At 37.4% G+C, this 17,226-nt stretch overlaps 1 long non-coding RNA gene across 1 annotated transcript; it reads right to left on the bottom strand.

Moving 5' to 3' along the window:
• Positions 1-10,811: 10,811 nt before the first annotated feature.
• On the bottom strand, positions 10,812-15,039 carry LOC149797227 (uncharacterized). Its single transcript, XR_016421503.1, has 2 exons — positions 14,802-15,039; positions 10,812-11,056 (listed from the first exon to the last, which is right to left on the bottom strand). It is a non-coding gene; the product is annotated as an uncharacterized LOC149797227 (long non-coding RNA).
• Between the last annotated feature and the right edge of the window lie 2,187 nt (positions 15,040-17,226).

Below are 17,226 nucleotides of genomic sequence, written 5' to 3'. Positions count from 1 at the left end.
ACGAGCAAAGTTGATCACAAAATGGCGAAATTATGACCTTTTGTCAATTCACCTTCTTTACATGCACATCGTCCATGCAATCTTCAAATAAAGGAAGGAACACCATATCATTGTCCTTGTCTGTATCATATCATCGCTTAGTAGAACTTAAGAACATAATGTGCTTGCTATCTAATACGCTCTAAAGATCTTAAACGGGAATGTGTGATGATCATCATTTCAACGACTCCATATTATAAAGATCAGCAACATCAAGCTTATTAGGCCCCAAATGTTTACTTTCTTTTATAGGGACAGTGCGGATCTTGTTGGGCATTTAGTGCTGTAAGTACCTAAATATTTTACTGCGTTCTTGATCTTTGCCTTTTAGTTGTTCATTGTGTTCAGTATTATAGTCAAACCCGAAAGCGCTAATTAAGTGAAAGCATTAAAGCGCGGACAGAAAGAGTTCATGTTTGTTATTAATTAAGTCTATAATTATGGGAATTGTACGGAGATTTTTGGTGAAAGTGTTTGTTGGGTTTTTGTTTTTGTTTGTTTGGGGTTTGGAGGGAGATGGGTTCTCGGGGGTGGGGGTGCCTTGGCATTAACTTTGATGATAAATAAGTCAAAGAAGAGTTGTCGCCATGTAAGGTTTTTATTTGCACTTCACCAAGTCGGATACGCTGTAAAATCGGTATCACAATCCTTGTTGATTCGTTGTATAAACATACAGGTTAATGGTGTCCAATTACTTTGATGAATGGTCCAAGACCATTCCTTAAGTGTTTATAAAAGAACAACTTTCTTAAACCATTTCATAAAGTCAGTAAGCATATGTCTCATTAGCATAAAGGACATCGCAAGGTAAATAAAAAATTGAATTGTGCGTCCATTGTATGTGATCTATAGGCTGATTTCAGCACTTGTCTTCTGAAAGGTGTTTCCAATATTATTTTTAACGCAGTATTATTCGTTGTAGACAGTTCAGTTCTTCATATTGATAGTACTTCAAGTTAAGTATTTATGTTGCTGTCTAGATATTGATATCTTCGAGAAAGTAAATAAGCATATTCCAATTCCTGAGATAAATACCAACCCTCTTTATCTTCTCAGTGGTGGACAGCACACCGTCTCTCTGGGAGAGTATGAAATTTTGCCCCAACCACTGGCTGCTGAGCACAAAGAAGTTAAGGACTTTTAATCAGCATTGCGCCAACAAGCCTCATCTCCAACAAAAATTAAATGACTCGTCTCAGCAACGTCAAAACGACTATTGTTCTTGTCGACTCTACCAACAACATCGTGAAAGCCTTTTGCAATGTAGCTGAGACTTTAAATGTGGTCTGCGTTATCAGAGAAGAGCCAAAAGATCTTATCCGGAAACTGTATTGTGCTCATAAAATCTACTTAGGCTGTTTGTTGTATTACATCAATGTGTTTGACGGCTGTTCAGTTCCGGTAGGCAAAACACTTATCCGAGTCTAGCGCGCTCTGGCCAGTGACATTGTGGACGACCATTTAAACGAACATGACCAAGAACTGCTATTAGCAAATCATGGGGTGGATCGAAAAGCGCTAAAACGGAGTGACCCCGCTGTCTGCGCCTCACAATACGGCCATGACATACTTTGACCTCTTTGATCACTACTCTACAAGGCATGACGAGGGCGGTTCTTCAAAAACAAGGGCTATTCCTTAGCATACAGCAACTGTCGTCTGCCCACAGAGCTTGATCCACATCTTCACTTAGGTATTGATTCAGGACAGCGAGAGCTTACAGAAGGCTACAGTCGGATATCGAACATTATTCTGAACGGCATAGCAACATACTCTACATGCTTCTTAATGTACAAGGCGAATATGAGGCTGCATTGCGCACAGATTGTATATATACGACTTTGGATGAGCAGAGGTCTGCCATCGTTTACAAGAGACAGGCTTTTAGCTTACAGAAACATTCTTCTAGATACTAAGTCGATTTCTGAAAGGTGTAGAACCACCCTTGCCATTTGCTGTGCCAGGGTATGAGGCAAACAACTGCTCACAGTTGCCCTCTTGGATGTGATTTTGTTTCGCGGTTACGATGCACATATTACTGTGTCAGCGTTCAGCGGTTGTGAAAGACGATTGTAACGAAATATCATGTCAGTTTCTATGACGCCATTCTCTTTGAGGGAGTCTCCCTCTGCACTGTGTTCCAACACGAGTGGCTGGTTGAATTTCTTCAAAAGCACAAGAACACCCATGTCGACCTTGTCAATGTCGTCACTGTGAAAAAAAAATTTACTTAACATTAAAATTCGCAACAAAAGTAGATGTTTCCATGCCAACTCTTTCTTCGGGTAAGAAGACCTCTACGAATAGTGCTTTCTACACGTGCCTGCTGACCTGCTGTGACTACCGGGCCTTTGTAACATGTAAAACGCACTGAAATTCAACAGCTAAAGTGGGAAGATTGGCAGTGGAAAACAATGATGAAAACGGAAGCAGTATTACATCAACTAATATGGCGAACGATTCAACAACAAAAATTAGGCTAAAGAAACCAAATACACTTTTACAAGTGTTTCCACGGAGAAAATTAGAAGACCATTTTTTTTAGACATGTATGCAATATCTTTAAACTTGCTGACGGTATGCAGAAAAAGCTGATCCGTTGGTAGATATAGGTTCATTTTATTACCCTGTTACAACTCTATGGTCTTAATCTAAGTAACAGAAAAAGCAAAGCCAGCAAGAATAGTAAAATTCACAAATAGTATATTTTCCAAGAATGCAAAGTGAAAATGTAAAAGGAATTTACAGTGTTGTGAATTAAATCCCATATAATCCTAAAAATTCTACCACAGGTCCAAAAGTATAAACTGTTCTGAATAAATTCCAATAGTTTTCTGAATGAATTTCAATCTTGAATGTGCTGATGTGCCAATAGTATTGACATATCACATTGATATAATCCAGAATGTCTTTGAAAGAGTCCTCAATAATCCCACATTAATGTTTTAGCCCAAAATATCAATGACTACCTTGTAATTTCAATGAAATAATTTTAAAGCAAAGATTCCCCTCAAAATATATCTGAATACAACAGTAAATACGTCTACAGCATCAGATTAAAGAAGGAATAAATAATCTTGTTGACCTCAAACTTATATACATCCCCTCTTGACTTTGTCGCAATAACGTTTTCTGAAGAAACCAAACCTCATTCATCCTAGTGGAAAATTACCCCAAACTGTAAAGAAACTCGTTTCTAGATTCTTTAAAAAGGCTAATCAAGGCTGGGCTTTGAACTCAGACCCATGTAAACAACCTAAAAGATAAAAAGCATATATGCACCAAAACAATATTCTCAAACACAGACAAAAGGTCAAGCACACAAATTAAATTAAATATGCATAACAACCCTGCCGACACAGTGGGCAAGGGGTACTAATATTAGCACTATACAGCTGTATGAAGCTGTGTAATTGGACGCCTATTTTTCCATGTGAAACAAATATTGAGGAGAAAAAGGAACAGGAAGTGGTGGTAATTGCGGTAGTGGCGACGTTGACTACGAAAACGATGATGCTAACGGTGAAAAAAACATTTATAATCATGACGAAGACGACAATCACTTTATTAATAGTAGTAGTAGTATTAGTATTACAACGACGGCAATGACAACGTTTATACTTTTTTTATTTGATCATTCATTCTACTTCTTTGAAGAGAATGATGTTAAGGCTAACTGTACTTCTGCTGTTGGCGAGGTCGGTTATGACCGCCCTAGGTCCCGATTTTGTATCTTATTTTGAAACCGTTAAAATGATAAATGAGACGATTAGACTGTCGTACAAGCCATATCGTGACACTTGGGTTCAGTACAAGGAAGATTACGGTAAACAATTCTTTCATTTCCTTTATTATATAATATGATAAATAAAAGCTCAGTGTAGTGCAATACACTACAATCATCTATTTTTAGCCGTTACATGCAATGATCATTCTTCAAAACTTTCAACCAGTTACAGAAAATAGAAAATAGCTTTAGAAATAGCTTGATCCTTTATGTCTTTTTCTTATTTCGGTCATTGTATGCACATACAGACAATCGGGGCCCCGAGTAACCGAGTGGTTTAAAGCGCTCACCGTTACGGATCACTGCCATCTCACCTCTGTCTGCATGGATTCGAGTCTCGGGTTCGGCCAATGTGGGTATGTGAGAAAGCTTGCCAGTAGCTTCTCGTGGGTCGGTGGTTCTTTCTGGGGTTTTCCCTGGTTCTTCCTCCACCATTAATACTGGCCGCCATGTATAGCCTATCGTGTGCTGAAAAATGGCGTTAAATCCTTCAACAACAACAACAAAAACAACTACAGACGATCTTGTTTACCACAATAGTATGCACTTACTTCTGTATGGTTCTGTATAGATATAAAATAATGTAATAATGTACTTTTTGCGGGTAAGATTTTCCATTAACTCATGCATTACATTTTGATTATATATATATATATATATATATATATATATATATATATATATATATATATATATATATATATATATATACACTCGCACACGATTCTCTAAATTAGTCCACCGCTATTATGAGAAAACAGCTCACTTCCCACATTTTGTTTGGTCGCTCATAATAAAGTCACGATTTTCATATCATTTTTACCTTGCTAGACAATTAGTTGCATTAGTTTGCATAACTTCCTTGTACGAATCTCTGTTCAAATCATACTGTAGTTTCAGATAAAATGCTGTATTATTTTCCTTTCTGGTGTGCTTGGATTAGGTCATCAAGAACAATGGCGGTGATCTAACGTGTGAGACGTCCTAGTATTGTATTTCACAAAAAAAAAAAACACGAAAAGATAGTCTTATTATGTTTTTGTAATGACATCTCTATTTAATACTTTTATTTTACCATTGCAGAAGTGAAATTCGTAATGATTATCCAAGGAGTTCCTCATGTATCATTTCCTTAAACTCTAGGAAAATCCTATCGAAGTACAGAGATGGATGAACTAAGGTATACAGTATTTGAATCGAAACTGAAACTGATAGAACAACACAATGCTAGATACGTAATGGGCGAAGAAAGTTACTACCTTGGAATCAACTACTTTTCAGACATGGTAGATGTTGATATTCGGAATATTCTCGTCCCTTTTGAAGAGAGGCGAACATATGCCAGTGAGGGTTATATCAATATATAGGAGATGTTTGGAGTAATATATAATGTTCAAATCAGGTCTCAGATATTTTACGTAAAGTGATATGTACCCCATTAGAGTTAATCAGTTCAAGGCGTTGTAATATTCTGACAATTGCAATAGTCGAAGGAGCCCCGAGTAGCCGAGTGGTCTAACGTGCTCTCCGTTACGGATCACTGCCATCTCACCTCTGTCTGCGTGGGTTCTAGTCGTGGATTTGACCAATGTTGATATGTGAGAAAGCTTGCCAGTAGCTTCTCGTGGGTCGGTGGTTCTTTCCGGGGTTTTCCCGGGTTCTTCCTTCACCATTAATACTGGCCACCATGTATAGTCTATCGTGTGCTGAAAAATGGCGTTAAACCCCACAAAAACAACAACAACAACAATAGTCGAAATATGGAATCGCTAATTTATCCGCCATTGCCACCGTTAGTGCTTTTGTCATTGAATGATTCCAGTGCTCAGAATTGTTTGATGTAAATCCACGTATATATGCTAAGTGGTTTTTGGGCCATTCCATGCCAGCTTTTTATTACGACCCTTTTACACTACATATAACCCGGTCTTTTTACGTATGTTACGCATGTCTGAGTTGTATGTCATTCGAATTAAACTAGATTATATCGTACCTGACGAAACTTCACCCGGAGAGACAAATGAAATAGTTTATCTGCCTAAGTATTGTGTTTACTCATCTATGTTCCCAAAGATCATTTTAAATGTTATCCAAAGCCCGAGTCCGCTGCATTGTCCTACGACAAGGCACTTTATTCAAATTGTCCTTAGTCATTAAATAGTTACACATGTATTGATATACCGTTAAAAGTCAACCAATCAGCATCAATCAATCACTTACATCTCTTGCATCAAACAGCATAATGATCTAATGTGATGCGTTCTTGATATCCTAAGAATATTCTCCTATGGAAGATGATGTACCAATCGCTACACGGACCCCTTCAATACCCATGGCTTTTGTTGTTGTTGTTTTTTTTGTTTTTTGTTGTTTTTTTTCGTATATCATAGTTATAGATGGTTATCGTTTTAACGTATTATCATAACCACTTTCTTCGAGAGTAACATGGCACCAGTAATCTCATCGATACCCCTTGGATAGGTGGTGTAAGCATAAACGTGCAAATGGCGTCTGAAGTCATGGGCATGACTTCCTTCATATAGCATAATCGAGAATGTATAACCTATACGCTACGCATTAAATAGATCGCACTCCGAAATAAATTTTAGCTTTGCTGTAAAAGACAATTTGACAAACTGACCGAGAAGAGATTACCATACTAACGCACTGGCATAGCGGTTTCAAAGACAGCATTTCTTCTTCTCGGTTTCGCCATGTTACTAGAGAGTAATGAAATTGTAACATATCTCAAACTGGAGCATGTTATACGGACACACGCAACTAAGTAAATTCCCATATACTTTAAGGTTAATAATTGGCCAGATCTGTTAAACATTTATGGCATGGTATGATGAATGATCTGTCGAAGCGGAAACATTTAAATCTATGAAAACATATGCTGCGGCCCTCGATTTCGACATTCCTTTGCAGTTATCCGCTATACGAATCTTACTCAGTGAAATAGTCCAGTTTATATTCAGTAGTACCGATATTGTGACAGAGTCCTAATGTGTACAATTTAAACCTACCAATGTCTTTTCTGCATCATTACGTTATTTGTTCCTGTAATTATTTCCAGCCGAACATTGACCGTTATTCATTTAAATACGGTATTTAACATACGACCACGCAATGGCTGGTGCCATGACTCTTAACATAATGTGTTGCCTGTAACCATATCCGTTGTTTCCACAGACGTCAAAATTGCGTATGCAATTACCACAATGCAGCGCGCGCGCACCTTGCGTCAACATTTTGCTTCCACTAAAAAAACCTTAACCTTTGTCAACATCACGTGCATTCAAGATAAAAATCTGATTTAATCAGCGACATGGATATTTACTTATCAAAATATTACATAGATCATACTTGAAATTAAGTGCCGCAATAGCACGAAAGACAAAATGAAGCTGGTAGTTCCCAGGCTTATATCGGAAGACGGAACAATGAAGTTGAACAGCAGTCACGCATATTACTATCAAAGAGAAACGCATTTATTTCTGACAAACAGTCAATATTTTGATTTTAAGAAAACAAAATTCTTTTGCATCGTGTACCTAAGATTGCAATTTTGAAAGAGTGTTTCCGGACAACTAACGTAGGGATACAATATCAGTTATGGATTAAACCTTCATAGCATGAGTATTATGCCAGAATGTTTGTGTACAAATTCTTTTCGCGAAAGCAAGTGCTTGTGCCAAAGACAGTAGACAAACCAGTTGCAATTAGTACGGTCAAATATTGTATTTGTGGTGGAAATGATGATGGACCGAGGACGATATTGTATGAAAGTGCGAACTGTTCAAAGATATTGTTTCATCGTAAGTGTATTAAAATGAAAAGTGCGCCTAGCAGAACGTGACTTTGTGTCGAATGTCAAAACCAAGTATTCTTGAAATGGTTGAACTAATATGAAATTATACATTAGCGCTTTGGCTTTTAACTGGAACGATAACCAACATGATTGATTTCAGCCCATGTAAAATGAAAGTCGTTTAATGTTTCTACTTGTTTGTGTATCCATTTATTTGTGCTTCTGTTTAGTGATGATCTATTTGTTCATGAAAAATAGCAAAGATGTTTGAAGATTTCAATGTTGTTTTGTTTGAAGAAAACTGGGGAAAAGTCAAGAATTCGCTCTCTTCCAGTTGACATGCCTAACAGAATGTGATGTGTCAGGATATCTCTACACAAGAACGAGACGTGCCTTCATAATTATCTGGAGAGAACACTGTTGGTAAGTGCCGGTTTGCGTGGCTCGGGAATCAAAATGGTGGTGATTGAAGCGCACATTTCTGATGACGTCACTTGAAAACAAAGAACAGTACAATTTAACTTTATTTAACACCATCAGTACACTACAGTGCGGCAGAGAATGAAACCCAAATCAACAGTCTCTGTTCAAATTACCTTCCCGCAGAAATTGTTGTCATACCGGACGATATCGACTGGACAGAGAAAGGATATGTAACACCGGTCAAAAATCAGGCAAGTCAAAGATACTAGGACTCACGGTACTAATTATATGAAAAAAATGGGAACCATCCTGGAAAAGGGTGAACATAAAATAGAGTATATATGGATTTGGCTGACCAGGATTGGTTAATAATGTAGGCTATGTTTAGGAAAAAGAATCTTTTGAGAGCTTATCCTTGTTGTAAGTGAGAGATAAAATGGAGACATTGTTTTATTGATGGAATTTCAGTTCTTTAACAGTCATGAGTTTGGAACACTCATTACTAAAATTAACACCTGACTCTTTGGTGCAGAATTGAAAGCACATGTTTTAAACACATGCAGGTCCAGAAAATGCCGCGACTCATATCCTTTCCTCAAGCTGATATCCAGGTTTCGCCTATACTGATAAATATAGGTTTGATCATGAGCACTCAAAACTTTTAAGTTGTTGAATTTTTAATATCATGGTGTTTGCATAGATTTAATATAGCAACTGAATTAGTTCCGCCAATCCACTAATAAACGAGCAAAGTTGATCACAAAATGGCGAAATTATGGCCTTTTGTCAATTCACCTTCTTTACATGCACATCGTCCATGCAATCTTCAAATAAAGGAAGGAACACCATATCATTGTCCTTGTCTGTATCATATCATCGCTTAGTAGAACTTAAGAACATAATGTGCTTGCTATCTAATACGCTCTAAAGATCTTAAACGGGAATGTGTGATGATCATCATTTCAACGACTCCATATTATAAAGATCAGCAACATCAAGCTTATTAGGCCCCAAATGTTTACTTTCTTTTATAGGGACAGTGCGGATCTTGTTGGGCATTTAGTGCTGTAAGTACCTAAATATTTTACTGCGTTCTTGATCTTTGCCTTTTAGTTGTTCATTGTGTTCAGTATTATAGTCAAACCCGAAAGCGCTAATTAAGTGAAAGCATTAAAGCGCGGACAGAAAGAGTTCATGTTTGTTATTAATTAAGTCTATAATTATGGGAATTGTACGGAGATTTTTGGTGAAAGTGTTTGTTGGGTTTTTGTTTTTGTTTGTTTGGGGTTTGGAGGGAGATGGGTTCTCGGGGGTGGGGGTGCCTTGGCATTAACTTTGATGATAAATAAGTCAAAGAAGAGTTGTCGCCATGTAAGGTTTTTATTTGCACTTCACCAAGTCGGATACGCTGTAAAATCGGTATCACAATCCTTGTTGATTCGTTGTATAAACATACAGGTTAATGGTGTCCAATTACTTTGATGAATGGTCCAAGACCATTCCTTAAGTGTTTATAAAAGAACAACTTTCTTAAACCATTTCATAAAGTCAGTAAGCATATGTCTCATTAGCATAAAGGACATCGCAAGGTAAATAAAAAATTGAATTGTGCGTCCATTGTATGTGATCTATAGGCTGATTTCAGCACTTGTCTTCTGAAAGGTGTTTCCAATATTATTTTTAACGCAGTATTATTCGTTTTAGACAGTTCAGTTCTTCATATTGATAGTACTTCAAGTTAAGTATTTATGTTGCTGTCTAGATATTGATATCTTCGAGAAAGTAAATAAGCATATTCCAATTCCTGAGATAAATACCAACCCTCTTTATCTTCTCAGTGGTGGACAGCACACCGTCTCTCTGGGAGAGTATGAAATTTTGCCCCAACCACTGGCTGCTGAGCACAAAGAAGTTAAGGACTTTTAATCAGCATTGCGCCAACAAGCCTCATCTCCAACAAAAATTAAATGACTCGTCTCAGCAACGTCAAAACGACTATTGTTCTTGTCGACTCTACCAACAACATCGTGAAAGCCTTTTGCAATGTAGCTGAGACTTTAAATGTGGTCTGCGTTATCAGAGAAGAGCCAAAAGATCTTATCCGGAAACTGTATTGTGCTCATAAAATCTACTTAGGCTGTTTGTTGTATTACATCAATGTGTTTGACGGCTGTTCAGTTCCGGTAGGCAAAACACTTATCCGAGTCTAGCGCGCTCTGGCCAGTGACATTGTGGACGACCATTTAAACGAACATGACCAAGAACTGCTATTAGCAAATCATGGGGTGGATCGAAAAGCGCTAAAACGGAGTGACCCCGCTGTCTGCGCCTCACAATACGGCCATGACATACTTTGACCTCTTTGATCACTACTCTACAAGGCATGACGAGGGCGGTTCTTCAAAAACAAGGGCTATTCCTTAGCATACAGCAACTGTCGTCTGCCCACAGAGCTTGATCCACATCTTCACTTAGGTATTGATTCAGGACAGCGAGAGCTTACAGAAGGCTACAGTCGGATATCGAACATTATTCTGAACGGCATAGCAACATACTCTACATGCTTCTTAATGTACAAGGCGAATATGAGGCTGCATTGCGCACAGATTGTATATATACGACTTTGGATGAGCAGAGGTCTGCCATCGTTTACAAGAGACAGGCTTTTAGCTTACAGAAACATTCTTCTAGATACTAAGTCGATTTCTGAAAGGTGTAGAACCACCCTTGCCATTTGCTGTGCCAGGGTATGAGGCAAACAACTGCTCACAGTTGCCCTCTTGGATGTGATTTTGTTTCGCGGTTACGATGCACATATTACTGTGTCAGCGTTCAGCGGTTGTGAAAGACGATTGTAACGAAATATCATGTCAGTTTCTATGACGCCATTCTCTTTGAGGGAGTCTCCCTCTGCACTGTGTTCCAACACGAGTGGCTGGTTGAATTTCTTCAAAAGCACAAGAACACCCATGTCGACCTTGTCAATGTCGTCACTGTGAAAAAAAAATTTACTTAACATTAAAATTCGCAACAAAAGTAGATGTTTCCATGCCAACTCTTTCTTCGGGTAAGAAGACCTCTACGAATAGTGCTTTCTACACGTGCCTGCTGACCTGCTGTGACTACCGGGCCTTTGTAACATGTAAAACGCACTGAAATTCAACAGCTAAAGTGGGAAGATTGGCAGTGGAAAACAATGATGAAAACGGAAGCAGTATTACATCAACTAATATGGCGAACGATTCAACAACAAAAATTAGGCTAAAGAAACCAAATACACTTTTACAAGTGTTTCCACGGAGAAAATTAGAAGACCATTTTTTTTTAGACATGTATGCAATATCTTTAAACTTGCTGACGGTATGCAGAAAAAGCTGATCCGTTGGTAGATATAGGTTCATTTTATTACCCTGTTACAACTCTATGGTCTTAATCTAAGTAACAGAAAAAGCAAAGCCAGCAAGAATAGTAAAATTCACAAATAGTATATTTTCCAAGAATGCAAAGTGAAAATGTAAAAGGAATTTACAGTGTTGTGAATTAAATCCCATATAATCCTAAAAATTCTACCACAGGTCCAAAAGTATAAAGTGTTCTGAATAAATTCCAATATTTTTCTGAATGGATTTCAATCTTGCTGATGTGCCAATAGTATTAACATATCACAATGATATAATCCAGAATGTCTTTGTAAGAGTCCTCAATAATCCTACAGTAATGTTTCAGTCCAATGTTTTAGCACCTTGTAATTTCAATGAAATAATTTTAAAGCAAAGATTCCCCTCAAAATATATCTGAATACAACAGTAAATACGTCTACAGCATCAGATTAAAGAAGGAATAAATAATCTTGTTGACCTCAAACTTATATACATCCCCTCTTGACTTTTGTCGCAATAACGTTTTCTGAAGAAACCAAACCTCATTCATCCTAGTGGAAAATTACCCCAAACTGTAAAGAAACTCGTTTCTAGATTCTTTAAAAAGGCTAATCAAGGCTGGGCTTTGAACTCAGACCCATGTAAACAACCTAAAAGATAAAAAGCATATATGCACCAAAACAATATTCTCAAACACAGACAAAAGGTCAAGCACACAAAATAAATTAAATATACATAACAAACCTGCCGACACAGTGGGCAAGGGGTACTAATATTAGCACTACACAGCTGTATGAAGCTGTGTAATTGGACGCCTATTTTCATGTGAAACAAATATTGAGGAGAAAAAGGAACAGGAAGTGGTGGTAATTGCGGTAGTGGCGACGTTGACTACGAAAACGATGATGGTAACGATGAAGGAAACGTTTATAATCATGACGACGACGACAATCACTATTAGTAGTAGTAGCAGTAGTATTACAAAGATGGCAATGACAACGTTTATAATTTTTTTATTTGATCATTCATTTTACTTCTTTGTAGCGAATAATGTTAAAGCTAACTGTACTTCTGCTGTTGGCGAGGTCGGTTATGTCCGCCCTGGGTCCCGATCTTGTATCTTATTTTGAAACCGTTAAAATTAGAAATGTGACGATTAGACTGTCGTACAAGCCGTATTGTGACACTTGGGGTCAGTACAAGGAAGATTAGGGTAAACAATTCTTTCATTTATTTATTATATAATATCATAAATAAAAGCTCAGTGTAGTGCAATACACTACAATCATCTATTTATAGCCGTTACATGCAATGATCATTCTTCAAAACTTTCAACCAGTTGCAGATAATAGAAAATAGCTTTAGAAATAGCTTGATCCTTTATGTCTTTTTCTTATTTCGGTCACTGTATGCATATAAAGACGATCGGGGCCCCGAGTAGCCGAGTGGTCTAAAGCGCTCACCGTTACGGACCACTGTCATCTCACCACTGTCTGCATGGATTCGAGTCTCGGGTTCGTCCAATGTGGGTATGTGAGAAAGCTTGCCAGTAACTTCTCGTGGGTCGGTGGTTCTTTCCTGGGTTTTCCCGGTTTCTTCCTCCACCATTAATACTGGCCGCCATGTATAGCCTATCTTGTACTGTAAAATGGCGTTAAATCCTACAACAACAACAACAAAAACAACTACAGACGATCTTCTTTACCACAATAGTATGCACTCACTAGTGTATGGTTCTGTTTGGATATAAAATAATGTAATAATGTACTTTTTGCAGGCAAGATTTTCCATTAACTCATGCATATATATATATATATATATATATATATATATATATATATATATATATATATATATATATATATATATATATATATATATATATATATATACTCGTACACGTATCTCTAAAGTAATCCACCGCTATTATGAGAAAACAATTCACTTCCTACATTTTGTTTGGTCGCTCATGATAAAGTCACGATTTTCATATCATTTATACCTTGCTAGACAATTAGTTGCATTAGTTTGCATAACTTCCTTGTACGAATCTCTATTCAAATGATTCTGTAGTTTCAGATAAAATGCTGTATTATTTTCCTTTCTGGTGTGCTTGGATTAGGTCATCAAGAACAATGGCGTTGATCTAACGTGTGAGACGTCCTAGTATTGTATTTCACAACCAAAAAAAAGCACGAAAAGATAGTCTTATTATGTTTCTGTAATGACATCTCTATTTAATACATTTATTTTACCATTGCAGAAGTGAAATTCGTAATGATTCTCTAAGGAGTTCATCGTGTATCATTTACTTAAACTCTACAGTATTTGAATCGAAACTGAAACTGATAGAACAACACAACGCTAGATACGTAATGGGCGAAGAAAGTTACTACCTTGGAATCAACCACTTTTTAGGCATGGTAAATGTTGATATTCGGAATATTCTCGTCCCTTTTGAAGAGAGGCGAACATATGCCATTGAGGGTTATATCAATATACAGGAGATGTTTGGAGTAATATGTAATGTTCAAATCAGGTCTCAGATATTTTACGTAAAGTGATATGTACCCCATTAGAGTTAATCAGTTCAAGGCGTTGTAATATTCTGACAATTGCAATAGTCGAAGGGGCCCCGAGTGGCCGAGTGGTCTAACGCGCTCTCCGTTACGGATCACTGCCATCTCACCTCTGTCTGCGTGGGTTCGAGTCGTGGATTTGGCCAATGTTGATATGTGAGAAAGCTTGCCAGTAGCTTCTCGTGGGTCGGTGGTTCTTTCCGGGGTTTTCCCGGGTTCTTCCTTCACCATTAATACTGGCCACCATGTATAGTCTATCGTGTGCTGAAAAATGGCGTTAAACCCCACAAAAACAACAACAACAACAATAGTCGAAATATGGAATCGCTAATTTATCCGCCATTGCCACCGTTAGTGCTTTTGTCATTGAATGATTCCAGTGCTCAGAATTGTGTGATGTAAATCCCCGTATATATGCTAAGTGGTTTTTGGGCCATTCCATGCCAGCTTTTTATTACGACCCTTATATACATTAAATATAACCCGTTTCTTTACGTATTTTGCGCATGTCTGAGTTGTATGTCATTCGAATTAAGCTAGATTATATCGCACCTGACGAAACTTCACCCGGAGAGACCAACGAAATAGTTTATCTGCCTAAGTATTGTGTTTACTCATCTATGTTCCCAAAGATCATTTTAAATTTTATCCAAAGCCCGAGTCCGCTGCATTGTCCTACGACAAGGCAATTTAGTCAAATTGTCCCTCGTCATTAAATAGTTACACACGTATTGATATACCGTTAAAAGTCAATAAATCAACATCAATCAATCACTTACGTCTCTTGCATCAAACAGCATAATGATCTAATGTGATGCGTTCTTGATATCCTAAGAATATTCTCCTATGGAAGATGATGTACTAATCGCTACACGGACCCCTTCAATGCCTTTGGCTTTTGTTGTTGTTGTTTTTTGTTGTGTTTTTTTCGTGTATCATAGGTATTGATGGTTATCGTTTTAACGAATTATCATAACCAGAGTAACATGGCACCAGTAGTCTCACCGATACCCCTTGGATATGTGGTGTAAGCATAAACGTGCAAATGGCGTCCGAAGTCATGGGCATGACTTGATTGATATAGTATAATCGAGAATGTGTAACCTATACGCTACGCATTAAATAGGTCGCACTCCAAAATAAGTTTTAGCTTTGCTGCAAACGACAATTTGACAAACTGACGGAGAAGAGATTACCATGCTAAGGCATTGGCATAGCGGTTTCAAAGACAGCATTTCTTCTTCTCATTTTCGCCATGTTACTAGAGAGTAATGAAATTGTAACATATCTCAAACTGGAGCATGTTATACGGACACATGCAACTAAGTAAATTCCCATATACTTTAAGGTTAATATTTGGCCAAATTGTTAAACATTTATGATATGGTATGATGAATGATCTGTCGAAGCGGAAACATTTTAATCTATGAAAACATATGCTGTGGCCCTCGATTTCGACATTCCTTTGCAGTTATAAGAATCTAACCCAGTGAAATAGTCCAGTTTACATTCAGTAGTACTGGTATTGTGACAGAGTCCTAATGTGTACAATTTAAACCTACCAATGTCTTTTCTGCATCATTACGTTATTTGTTCCTGTAATTATTTCCAGCCGAACATTGATCGTTATTCACTTAAATACGGTATTTAAAATACGACCACGCAATGGCTGGTGCCATGACTCTTAAAATAATGTGTTGCCTGTAACCATATCCGTTGTTTCCACAGACGTCAAAACTGCGTATGCAATTACCACAATGCAGCCCGCGCGCACCTTGCGTCAACATTTTGCTTCCACTAAAAAACCTTAACCTTTGTCAATATCACGTGCATTCAAGATAAAAATCTGATTTAATCAACGATAGTATATTTACTTATCGAAATATTACATAGATTATGCTTGAAATTAAGTGCCGCAATAGCACGAAAGACAAAATGAAGCTGATGGTTCCCAGGCTTATATCGGAAGACGGAACAATGAAGTTGAACAGCACTCATGCATAATTACTATCAAAGAGAAACGCATTTATTTCTGACAAACAGACAATATTTTGATTTTAAGAAAACAAAATTCTTTTGCGTCGTGTACCTAAGATTGCAATTTTGAAAGAGTGTTTCCGGACAACGAACGTAGGGATACAATATCAGTTATGGATTAAACTTTCATAGCATGAGTATTATGCCAGAATGTTTGTGTACAAATTCTTTTCGCGAAAGCAAGTACTTGTGCCAAAGACAGTCGACAAACCAGTTGCAATTAGTACGGTCAAATATTGTATTTGTGGTGGAAATGATGATGGGCCGAGGACGATATTGTATGAAAGTGTGAACTGTTCAAATGTGTTGTTTCATCTTAAGTGTATTAGAATGAAACGTGCGCCTGGCAGAATATGACTTTGTGTCGAATGTCAAAACCAAGTATTCTTGAAATGTTGAACTAATATGAAATTATACATTAGCGCTTTGGCTTTTAACTGGAACGATAACCAATATGATTGATTTCAGCCCATGTAAAATGAAAGTCGTTTGATGTTTCTACTTGTTTGTGTATCCATTTATTTGTGCTTCTGTTTATTGATGATCTATTTGTTTATGAAAAATAGCAAAGATGTGCCTTCATAATTATCTGGAGAGAACACTGTTGGTAAGTGCCGGTTTGCGTGGCTATGGAATCAAAATGGTGGTCAGTGAAGCGCACATTTCTGATGACGTCACGTGAAAACAAAGGATAGTAAAATATACTTTTGTGTAACATCATCAGCACACTACAGTGCGGCAGAGATGGGCAAGCTTAGCATTCCATACTTCGCTAAGTATTTGATTACACAAAGTATTTCATAAGATTGGTCAACGATCTTTAAAGAGTCATTGGCAGACAACAGGTCGTTCAAAGGTGGAGTTAGGCGATTTGAGTTGTAGCCAAACACATGTGCAATATATTATATTTGTTTACTGACTCCGGAAGAATATTGTTGTCATTTGCGGTATAATGGAGGGGTATCGAGAACAATGCGAGATTACATCCCAGCTAATTGCGCGAAGCAGAAAGCATTATTGGAATATGCGTAATTTCAAATTTATGTCTTTTCTAACTTCCTTACATTTAATCTTCCAAAACATAATATAACGTTTCTGAACCATCTTAAAAGTGCTTCTCTTTTACAGAATGCCTTAGCTATGTGATCTAAAGTATGCTGCGTATTT

Source organism: Sinohyriopsis cumingii, chromosome 6 (assembly GCF_028554795.1).
Source record: "Sinohyriopsis cumingii isolate HCF-2022 chromosome 6, ASM2855479v2, whole genome shotgun sequence".
NCBI classification, from domain to species: Eukaryota; Metazoa; Mollusca; class Bivalvia; order Unionida; family Unionidae; genus Sinohyriopsis; species Sinohyriopsis cumingii.
Note: the sequence above shows the minus strand (reverse complement) of the source record. Positions and strands in the feature narration are given on the sequence as shown.